The following is a 9,677-nucleotide window of genomic DNA, read 5'->3' on the forward strand; positions in this document are numbered from 1 at the left end:
GGGGGGGGGGGGAAGGGTGAAGGGAGAGAGGGAGGGAAGAAAATTAAGCTGGCCAGCCAGGATCAGATTTGCATTTCAAAAAAACCAGCTCTGCAGGTGGTGAGAGAGGAGGAGTTAAGATAGAACAAAAGGATTGTTGACCAGCAGCACTGCTTAACATGCTCAGTGGGAGGTCCCAGCTGGCCGATTGAGGCCGGAGAAAATCCCAAAGTCCCGAAGATGGAGTGAATTCTCTAGGCCTCTGGGCTCCCTTAACCTCCGCAGCTGCCTCGTGAGTGTAAATGGGAAAGCCAGAGTTGAAGGCTCTCAGTTCTGCTACCCATAGAGCATCTAGTATGTTGATTTTCTGGGGTTACTACCGGGGAGTGCCTTGTACCGGGGAGCTTAGAGCCAGGGCTCCGCTTCTCACAGTTGCGGAAAGCTGGAAAATCAAAGGCTGAGCTTGAGCTTCAGTTAAAGTTGCTCCTTCTGGAGGCTCCGAAGGACCCCCTCCCCCCGCCCCCGGCCGGCGTGTGTCTCCCCTGGCCTGCAGTGGTTTCCCCAGCTTGCCCCTGCCTCTGCCATTACAAGTCTTCTCCTGGTCTCTGTCTCCCTTTCTTCTAAGATCATCAGTTATATATTAGGTTTAGGACTGCTTTAATCTCAAATGACCTCATTTAAACTTAACTCATTATATCTGCAAAGACCCTATTTCCAAATAAGGTTATATTCTGAGGTTCTAGGTAGACATGATTGGCTGGGGCTCATTGTTCAATCCTGTATCGACAGGAGATAGAATACTGTAGGCTTTAGAGTCTCCCTAGCCTAGGTATGAATTCAGGCTTTGAACAAAGCAATGGTAAGCCTTACTTTTTCTCAGCCTCAGTTTCCTCTTCTATGAAGTGGGGACAGAAGCACCTTAATAGTGATGTGAAAACTGGGAGCCGGTGGCTCACGCCTGTAATCCTAGCTACTCAGGAGGCTGAGATCTGAGGATCGCAGTTCAAAACCAGCCTGGGCAGGAAAGTTCCTGAGTGAGACTCCTCAATAAACCACTCATAAAACCAGAAGTGGCGCTGTGGCTCAAGAGGTAAAGCGATAGCCTTGTGCTGAAGAGCTGAGGGACAGCGCCCAGGCCCAGAGTTCAAGCCCCACAACCAACAAAAAGATAAAAATAGTGATGTGATGGTTGAGACTCAATAGAAATAACAGCTTAGGCACTCAGTGAGGCAGGACGCAGGAGGCACTCAGTTGATATTTCTTCAGCATCATCTTCTCTGCCTTTAGTAGTGAGGGCAAGTTACTTAATCTTGCTTCACTCTCAAATGTGAATACTCATCTTCCTACATTCCTGCCAGATTGCAAATCCTGGGAATTAATGAGAAAGCTCTTTGTTAATTGCTTAAGGGTTTGTTGCTGTGATTTTTAATTATAACCGTCATCATAATAACCCTCAGCCATTGTCACATGCTACACCTCAGTAGGGCCCAGCCCAGCCCACTCCTCTCCCAAGCCTGGTTTTCTCTGTCCCTTTGTGCCTTGAGCCTTTGCACAGAGCACACTCACTGTAAGAGTTAGGAGGACCTCAGAGAGGTGACATCCCAAAGGTAACAGTGGCAGTTGGAACACCTTAGTCACGACTCCTGTTTACACTGAACGGTGCTTTTTTCCTGCTTGCCTCTTTAGCCCCAGAAGCAGTTGCTCAGGGCCTGCCCAGAGAGCCTGGGTTGGGCTCTGCATAGGTTCTAGAGGTGAAGATCTGATCAGAATGATAAGCCAGGAGTCCTGGGTCCTAAATGAGCTTGTGGTGCCTCTGCAGGTGGTTTCGTGTATCTGTCAGCCAGGCTGTGGCCATTACTCTGCCCCAGTGGGAAGGAAGGGGGCCACACCACACAGCATAGGAAGCCAGCCCCTGTAACCCAAGGCTTCAATGCCCTATTTCCAACCAGGGCTGTGTCCCTTTTTGCCTTGACTTGGGAGGGCTCTGGAAAGGAGAGAGAATCTATCCTGTTTTGGTACTTTCTGCCCAGTGATCTTCTTTTCCCTTAAGTTTGGAAGCCAGTCCCCCACCCCTTGAATTTTCCCCTTGTTTCCTCCTTCTTCTTAGTTTACTCCCTTCTTTCAGCCTCCCCTCTTTCTTTTTCCCACCTTTTGTCAAGATGAGAAGTCAAAAGGTAAGTTTTTAGATCCACTCCAGGTGGCTGGGGTTTAGAGTCATCTAAGAATGAGAAAACCTGGGGTCCTCCGCATAGGCATACTCTGGTAACTTAGGAGTTAGTTTGTGGGCTGGGGCTGGTAGTATGTATCTGTATTCCCAGCTTTGTAGGAAGTGGTGGTAGGAAGATCATGGTCTGAGGCCATGAAAATAAAACTAAAGTAAAAAGGGGCTGTGTGAGAACTGAGATTAGTCCCCAGGCAGAGAGATGGAGGGGGGGGGGAAGAGAGGAGAGAGAGAAAAAAAGAGAGAAAGAGATCAGTTTGTATTTATTAACTTCTTTGTACAGGTCCTATGCTAAGAGCTTCACCAACCTTAGGTCCTTTAATCTTTTTTTTTGTCGATCGTGGGGCTTGAACTCTGGGCCTAGGCGATGTCCCTGAGCTATTCAGCCCAAGGCAAGTACTCTACCTCTTGAACCACAGCACCACTTCTGGTTTTCTGGTGGTTAACTGGAGACAAGAGCCTCATGGACTTTGCTTCCTGGGCTGGCTTTGAACCCCGATCCTCAGATCTCAGCCTCCCAAGTAGCTAGGATTACAGGCATGAGTCACCTGCACCCAGGCAGGTCCTTTAATCCTTGCAACTATCCAACAAGGCAGGTGATGATCCTCATTGCATCAAAGGATGCTAAATAATATGCCAAGGCCTACCCAGTTCTCAGCCAGCAGGAGGCACAACCAGGATTTAAATCTTCATCCATCGGAAGCCTTCAGCTACTCTTGAGTCCTTTGGATACTGCTTCCAATGGGGCCTGTGAGAAGAATGCCCCATAAGAGGGGCATTCATTTGCTCAAATTCTGAGAATGAGGGGCTGGGAAGATGGCTCAGTGGTAGAGCACGTGCCTTGCATGCCTGAGGCCCTGGGTTCGATTCCTCAGCACCACATAAGCAAAAAGAAAAAAAAAGCCGGAAGTGGCGCTGTGGCTCAAGTGGTAGAGCTGAAGAGCTGAGGGACAGCACCCAGGCCCAGAGTTCAGGCCCCACAACCGGACCAAAAAAAAAAAAAATTCTGAGAATGAATTCTTGACACAGTGCAAGGTCTCCAAGCTAGGAATCTTTCTTTCTAGGCCTGTGCTCTGGGTCTTTACGGTGTCAGCCTTTGGACACCATCTGTTTGTAGGTAGCTGCTCACTTTTCAGGAGACATTGCATCAGGGGAAGGTGACAGGGGCAGTCCAAAGGCCCTTTCATTTTTTTTTTTTTTTTGGTGCCAGTCCTGTGGCTTGAACTCAGGGACTAGGTGCTGTCCTTGTTTGTGCTCAAAGCTAGTGCTCTGCCATCTGGGCCACAGCTCCATTTTGGCTTTTTGGGGGAGCATTTAATTAGAGATAAGAGTCTCATGGACTTTTTTGTCTGGGCTGGCTTTGAACTGTGATCATCAAGATCTTTCCCAGTCTCCTGAGTAGCTAGGATTACAGGTATGTGCCAACTTTGACTTGTTCGGTTGTTATTGTTTTCCTGGATGAGCTTGATTCTTCTGTTGAGAAGCTTAGCACCTGAAAGCATATTAGCCCTCTGCTCTGAAGGGGGCTTAGGGCCTTGGGGATCCTCCATCGGGCTCAGTGAGGATCAGAACTCTGTGGAAAGTCTTTAGGGAGGCAGAGGAAGACCCGGCTTCAGGGTATTGTGTTAGGAACACTGGAAACCAGGGTGGCCCTGAGTAGGGTATTTGGGGGTCTCTTCCCACTCCAAATTCAGTCCAGATGTCCAGACTTCCTCTTAGACAGGGTTCATAACTTACAAGTATCTCTTTAGAATAACATTATTTGGGTAGCCTAGCCCAGCCCAGCCGCCTGCCTGCCTGAGCAGGTGGCTCAACCACAAGGGACATTGACTTTATAACTATTGTCCACAGTTTTTCTCCACAGTCAAGGAAGGTGAGATTCAAGGGTAAAATGGCTGGAGGTGGGGCCTTTCCCATCTCTTAGCTCCTGGAGTTCCCTGAGGTCTGGGCTCTCAAACCTTGTTCTTGTTAAGAATGGCAACAGGGCCCAGTGCCTGTGGCTCATGTCTGTAATCGTAGCTACTCAGGATCTGAGACCCATGGGTCAAAGCTAGCCTGGGCATGAAAGTCCATGAGACTCTTGTCTCCAATTGATCACCAAAAAAGCAGGAAGTAGAGCTGTGGCTCAAATAGTAGAGTACTAGCAGTAAGCAAAGAAAGCCCAGGGACAACACCCAGGCCCTGAATTCAGTCGACAACCAGGACACACACACACACACACACACACACACACACACACAGATCTATGGCAGTACCAGGGTTTGGCCTCACAATTTTTAGGCAGATACTTGACCACTTGGGCCATTCTTCAGCAGCATGAACAGTTTTGAGTGTGCCTTGTCCCTAAGAGAGGATTCATCAGTACCATCCTAGTCTTTGAGAGTCACCAGCTATCAAAAAATTTTTTTTTTATTTTATTTTGTTTTTGCCTGTCCTGGGGCTTGAGCTCAGGGGCTGGGCACTGTCCCTGAGCCTCTTTGTGCTCAAGGTTAGTGCTCTACCACTTGAGCCACAGCATCACTTCCGGCTTTTTCTGAGTAGTTTATTGGAGATAAAAGTCTCACAGACTTTCATGCTTGGGCTGGCTATGAATCGTGATCCTCAGATCTCAGCTTCCCGAGTAGCTAGGATTACAGTTGTGAGCCACTGACACCCAGCTCATAAAAATTTCTAATTGTCCTCTTCAGGAGGTTTTATGAAGGTAGAGCTAAGATCTGTGGAAGGGTTGGAGGAAATGAATGACAGAGGCCAGTGGAGAAAGCATCTCTTCAATCTTGGTGCACTGCTGATTTGCAGTGAAGGCACGTTTGTGCCTCGCTTTTCTCAGCTATGAAATGGGGTTGAACAGGATAATATAAAGGTTCCATTGCGGCTTCAATCTGGAGTTCTGGGAGCCAGACCTCCTTTTGCCCAGGTCATGTTGTTTGCTCCTTGTGACTGTCTCTTCAGATCATCCTTTTAGCATCTCTCTCTCTCCAACCTCTGGACAAAAGCAGCATTCTGGATCTTCTCCTTTGTAAACCCCTGTACCCAGGCATCCAGGTCATTTTCCCTTCCCAGGCCCACAGAGCATAAATGCACCATGTTACTTTGAGCCTGGGGAATCCCAAGGTGTGTCCTTAGGACTGCACCACTTGGAGGAATGCCAAGAGGAGCGCCGGGAGAAGGCCTTCTCTGAGGTTCCCAGTGCAGGCCCGGTGCTCACCTGTGTGTTCACGCTTGCTCCCTGCTCTTCCCTGCCACCTCCACTCTTCCCAATCCCTGGCAAAATCCTGTATTCCTTTTCAAGGCTCAGCTCAGATCTAGCTGATCTCACCAAAGCTATGAGCCGTCCTTTCACCCCAGGAGAGCTTCCTTTACTTTCTTTACCTTCCCTTAGTGGATCTGCTCCCTCCTGGGCAAAAGTTCCTCTGTCTGAGCCATATCTGCGAGAGGACTGGTCTCTCTTGTTAGGCTATGAATTCTCAAAGCACTGACATGTCTCACGTCTCATTATTTTCTCCTCAACTGGCTTAATCCAGGCAGAAGTTTTATTAGCAGAGAGAAGCCTCTGGCTTGGGGCTGGGCTGGTTTCTTGGGCGCCCCTGTGGCTCTAGGCTCTCTACACTGGCCAGTCACTACTTCCCACATAGCTACTCTTTTATTTGTGGATTGGGGAGTGGCCAAGTAGGGCAGTGACTTAGAACTTAAATTCCATTCTTGAAGCTGCCAGTTCCTGGCTAGGTGACCTTGGACAAGTCACTTCCTCACCCTGAGTCCCCATTTACTTAGCTTAAAGGGGCAGGGATGGCGGTTCTGTCAGGAACTTGGGAAAATGAACTATAATAAGGCTTTATGTAAAATAAATACTTAACTAGCACTGGAAAGAATAAATGACCATGAAGCAATTCTAATTCTTTGTTTTTGTTTTTGTTTTTTTAATGGGCTGGTCCTGGGGCTTGAACTCAGGGCCTGGGTGCTGTCCCTGGGCTTTTTTTGCACAAGGCTAGTGTTCTACTACTTGAATCACAGCTTTACTTCCAGCCATTTGGTAGTTAATTGAAGATCTCATAGACATTCCTGCCTGGATTGCCTTCAAACCTTGATCCTCAGATCTCAGCCTCCTGAATAGCTGGTATTACAAGCGTGAGCCACCAATACTCAGCTAATTCATTATTATTATTATTATGTTACTTGTTATTACCCTGCTGTATCAGTAAACATGTTCTATCTGCTGGGACCAGGTTAAGATACAGGAAGTCCTGAGGTCTCCAGGGTTATAAGATCATGTGGAGACAGAAGACCTTAGCATCAGGAGTCGGTGTTAAGCAGAGAGATAGATGGCTGAGTGAGTTGAGGGTAAAAAGGTGACCCTGAGCTGGAAAGGTCCTGAAGCATGAGAGGCTCTCTGTGTCTGATGGGGAAGTGGGCATGTTCAGAGGGCAAAGGATGCAGAGGAGAGCAGGATAGAAGCAGAGGTGGTTCCAGAAGGTCTACATAGAAAGAGCTCAGGGTCAGGAGGAGGAGGAGGGGGTACACCCAGCTTTGTTTTCCCAAGAATAATCTGGGCAAGTGTTGACTCTATGTCTCTCCTGAGAGCAAGATAGTAAAGACTAGAAAGTAGGACAGGGAAATGAGTGTTTTCTGAGGACAGTGAGGAGCCATGTGGGGTGCTGAAGAGAAGCTGGTACAGGCACAAGGTCCTTTCCTGTCCAGGCTGGAGCTCAGAGTGGCTTGGAATGGGCTGCAGTTTAGACCTCTTGCAGGGCTGCCTTGTATTAAAATACAAAATGACCTCAGAAATGTCAGAATCTCTAATGATCAGAGCTGACCACCAAAAGAAACCCCAAACCTCTAAACTCACTCCCAAACATGTCTTTTGCCACATTAGACAGTTGGAGGCAGAGGCCCAGGAAGGACACAAAGCGAAGGCTGTGGGCCTCCGTCTGTGTTAGAGGATGGGGAAAGAGGATGAAGAGGGCGCCGCCGGGGAGCTCAAGGAGGATGGAAATGACAAGCCAACATCAGGTTGGAAACTTATCTGTTGCCAGCTGGTGTGGGGTCCAGGGGAGTGGGACAGGAGGAGGCTGGAGTAAAATCATTCCAGCCTTTGCTTCTGGAAAAGGAGAAGAGGCTGTGTAGGTGGGTAACAGGGATGTGAGGGGCTATGAGGGTTGGCCTGAGAAGAGAAGGCTGTGGCCAAGCAGTGAGAGACAGGACTACTTTACAGGAGCCCAGGCCCCTTCCTTGTGGGCTAGGCTCTATCCAACCTATGCTGGGGCAGGGCCATCACCAGTACTTGGAAACCTCAGGGGGCACTGCTAGGAAGACAAGAGTCAGAGTAGGTCCTAGGCTGAAGGACCTCAGAGCCAGGTCCCTGTGTGCCCTGGGAGGCGACTGGCTCAGGCTTTGTGAGGTCCTGCAGGTAAGCCCAAGTCCAACCATTTTTTTTTTTTTTTTTTTTTTGATCAGGTGGGGCTTGAACTCTGGCGGGCCTGGGCGCTGTCCCTCAGCTCTTCAGCTCAAGGCTAGCGCTCTACCACTTGAGCCACAGCACCACTTCTGTTTTTTTTTCTTTTTTGCTTATGTGGTGCTAAGGAATTGAACCCAGGGCCGCAGGCATGCAAAGCAAACGCTCTACCACTGAGCCACCTTCCCGGCCCATCTCTGAGACTCTTATCTCCAATTAACCACCAAAAGCCAGAAGTGGATCTGTGACTCAAGTGTTAGAGTGCTAATCTTGAGTACAACAGTTCAGGGACAGCACCCAGGCCCTGAGTTCAAGTCCCAAGACCAGCACAGGAAGAAAGAAAGAAAGAAAGAAAGATGGAAGGAAGGAAAGAAGAACGAACGCAAGCAAGCAAGCAAGAAAGGAAGGAAGGCAGAAAAGAAAGGAGGGAGGGAGGGGAAGGAAAGGAGGTGAAAGGGCAGGAGAAGAGGGAGGGAGGAGAGGGGAAGTGATGAGGCATACAGTAAGTGGCAGAGATGAGGCCAGCTCTGTCTGTGCTGCCCTGAATACATCATAGCTAGACAGGGCTCAGCTCTGGAGTCTCATCTTCTGAGGTGGACACTATCACACTGGAACATGTCTAAAGGAGGGGTCCAGAATGTGGATGAGCTAGTCATCCTGTGACATGATGAATACTGGAAGTGGCGTGGAGAAGAGAAAGCATGGGGGGGGGGCATCTCCAGATGTCTGAAGCCCTGACACAGAACAGGGATGTGATATACTTCCTGTTATCTAGGTCTAACAAGCAACCAAAAATCCTGTCCTTCTAGGACAGTTCTTCTAGAACCGTCCTTCTAGGTTTGCATGCTGGCTGTCACTTTCAAGCTGTGCAATGCCTTTGCATTATTACCCTTGAAGCATGTCTAAAGTGAGGCTAAGAATAATCTCCATCTCATGGTGTTAATGTGCAGATCAAGTCCAGCTCTTAGAAAAGTGATGGAATATAATAAGTGTTTCAAACATGTTAGATATCTTTCATTCTTACAACTTGATTATCATTTCTATCCTGGATCTTCCAAGTCACAATGACAAGCCAGGCTCAGTCCTGGCCGTAGGGCCTGGACTGCCTTAGTTTGGGCATTTCTCGGTTTGTGGAAGCCGTTGGAGGAAGGCTCCAACCAGCCCTATCTCCGAGTTATGTCTGCAGCTGTTCACATGGAATCTGCTCTTAGCATCCTGTACTGGGGGCGGGGACCATAGTTGAAGAGCCATATTTGCTTCCCCTTAGCTCTGTGCTGTGTGGAAGAGAAGACCCAGGACCGACTTCTCTGGTTTGTGGAGAATCGCTGCCTCGCCTTGAATCAGGGCCAAGCAAGGGAAGGAGGGAAGCCGGTGCAGGTGTCTGCCTTCAGAAGGCTTTCACTCACGTCCTGACTGACTTCCCTTTTCCTCAGGCCTCAGTGTCTAACAAAGGAGGCTCATTATTCTGGGCAGTTCTGGCGGGCCTGGCCAAGTCCCAGGAGCCCTGGGGGCAGGAATTCCCTGGGTTTCTCCATCTATGCCACGGGGACACTAATTGGTGCCCCACCTTCTCCAGATGCTATCTTGGGCTCCCTGTACTTGGGTTACTTCCTCCCTTCCCAGAGCTTCTGTCTACATTCAAAGCTGGATCTGAAGGCGCCCCGTTAGGCCAAGGTGATTATCACCCTAATTTCGGGGGGGTCCTGGTTTTGGGCGTGCGGGGGACCTGTGGAAGCTGGACATCAGGGTTCGGGGCCTCTGCGAGCGCGGGAGGGTCCCGGGCGCTGCCCCCTCTCCCCAGAGGGCTTCAACGCGCGGCGCGGTCCCCGGCGGGCTCTGGCCGCGGGAACAATAGGAGGGCGGCGTGGAGGCGGGTGGGCGGCGGCCAGGTCCCCGCCGGAGGTGGACGGGGCTTGGGGAGCAGGGCACGGAGCCGCAGGGTTAGCCCAGGGCACCGGGCGCAGAGCAGAGGCGTCGGAGCTCGGGGAAGCCGAGGTCGGCGCGGGCAGGAGGGCCGGGGAGGCGGGG

This window comes from Dipodomys ordii, unplaced genomic scaffold (genome assembly GCF_000151885.1).
Source record: "Dipodomys ordii isolate 6190 unplaced genomic scaffold, Dord_2.0 Scaffold13, whole genome shotgun sequence".
Taxonomy (NCBI): domain Eukaryota; kingdom Metazoa; phylum Chordata; class Mammalia; order Rodentia; family Heteromyidae; genus Dipodomys; species Dipodomys ordii.